Genomic DNA, 2,155 nt, shown 5'->3' on the forward strand with positions numbered 1-2,155 from the left:
AATAATTAATTGAAACAATTTAGTCACTTTCGCCTCTCTGTATATACTCGTACTAGTCTTCAATTTGAATTCTTGTACTCGTCCATTTTCCCTAAGATACTGTTCATTTGTCGGAACCGCCGATATCGTAGCATTATCAATTTTTCTTTACTTAATGACAAAAAATGTGTACGTTTCTCCCAACCAACCAGCATCCTATCTCCCTTAAACACTTTCTGCTGACATTCACCCAGATCGAGTGCCCTTCGCCACTGACGGACAGTCAATAGGTACACAGTTAAATAGTGTTAGTTGTTGCAATAGTATAATTAGTGGTAGTAGAGAGTATGAGCAGCGTTAATATATGTCAGTCAATGTCAGACATGACGTATGAGCAACTTTTTAAACATACCGGCAGCTGACTGCGCATTCATTACACAGTAGCGTGCAAAAGTTTGCAAACTCAAACGTTCTAGCACCTTGATAACGGGATAAATGTATGTTTGTATGTTGTATATATATGTACATTAGAGTGATTCAAAAAAAAAAAAGGTGCGTGGAGTCCCTACGCGCGGATGAAGTTATACTTCTTATTGATATTCCAAGAAATGCATATCATTTTGTATGAAAGAAAACTAGAAAACTTAAAGCCACATTTTATAAATTTATTATAACTTATTATCTCCCCGAGCATGCCTTTGTCAACAAGTCGTCTTTTCGCGACGATGGCAAAAGCTAAAAATCATAAATTGCACAACTTTCTGGTGCTTCTCGCAAAAATCTGCGTCGATATGTATTCAAGATCATACGTATACATACATACATATTTACACATGTTTGCAGGCGAAGCTGCTACAGCGGCAAGGGGTGACAATCGGCTGCCATTACTTTACTTATGCCATAGAAATTCTATTGCTACGAATATGGAAATGACAACGAAATAATGCAAATATGCATATTTCTAAAGGTCATTAATTTCTTTGAAGAAATGAAAGGAATGAATGATCCTGAGAAGTATAGTCTTAACTTTTCAACGGCCAACGCAGAGCATTTCAACCAAAAGGAATTTATTCATTAAAATCACCACTCAGAAGTCGTTTTATCCGTTGTAAGCGAACGATTTTCGAAGAAACAACATTTCTAATATGCCACAAGACAAAATTAGAAAAGAACTTCTTAAACCTCACGCTGTCAGATAAAACGATATACCTCGTCATCGCGGGTCGATTTCCAAAAAATGTAAATGAAGACTAACTACAGAAATAATCTTGTAAAGTATAGCCTTAATTTTTCAACGGCCAACGCAGGGTATTTCAACAAAAGCTCACATAAAATAGTTGAGAATTCGCAGAAATGAAAGACAAAGAAAAGAAAAAGGGGTATAACTTCAATAATGCACAAGCATACAAACATACATATGCGCTCACATGTGAATAGTCACCTCGTCATCGCGGGTCGATTTGCAATTAAAGTAAATGAAGACTGACCAGAGAACTTAAAAGTATAGAGAAGGTGCAGATTCGACTGCGAACATTTGATAGATTCAAATTAGGGAATTCACCGAATTTGTTAACATTGTAGGTCGGAATTCGCCTCGCAATTTTAACATTTTTTGCAATTCTCTCACATATTCTAACCGAGAATATGAAGAGACAAAAATATATGTATTTATAAAATGATTTCTTTGATATTCCATAGGATGGAAATATGTATGTAGAACACTTTTATTTTTGATTTGTTATTTTTCAAATTATTTAATGCTACATAATTTGATCTTATTTTATAACAACTCATTTTAAATATATAAAAGATTTACCTAAACATTATGATGATATTTTCATGATTCATAAGCAATGTACGAATGTAAGCAATTTCGTTTTGCCGTCGGCATTTCAATTTCTCATGCTTCAATTTTTGCTTTCAACCAAGATGTATGTATGTACATATGTACATATGTACACATATGCCTTTGCGTTTTGCTGTCGGCATTTCCATATTGACATGCAAAAGTAATTATGTATGTATTTCATTGCTTCGTTTTGGCCCAATTTTGTATATTAAGACAAGTGTCAATAATTGCGCCAAAATCAAATATATTATAAAAACATATGTAAACATGTTTTAAACTTTACATAAAATTGAAGTGTCAATAATTGCGCCAACTTTCATAAAGTTG

At 33.8% G+C, this 2,155-nt stretch overlaps 1 pseudogene; it reads right to left on the minus strand.

Annotated features, from left to right (window-relative positions):
• Nucleotides 1–1,061: 1,061 nt before the first annotated feature.
• On the minus strand, nucleotides 1,062–1,264 carry LOC126757735 (small nucleolar RNA U3; annotated as a pseudogene).
• Between the last annotated feature and the right edge of the window lie 891 nt (nucleotides 1,265–2,155).

Source organism: Bactrocera neohumeralis, chromosome 4 (genome assembly GCF_024586455.1).
Source record: "Bactrocera neohumeralis isolate Rockhampton chromosome 4, APGP_CSIRO_Bneo_wtdbg2-racon-allhic-juicebox.fasta_v2, whole genome shotgun sequence".
NCBI classification, from domain to species: domain Eukaryota; kingdom Metazoa; phylum Arthropoda; class Insecta; order Diptera; family Tephritidae; genus Bactrocera; species Bactrocera neohumeralis.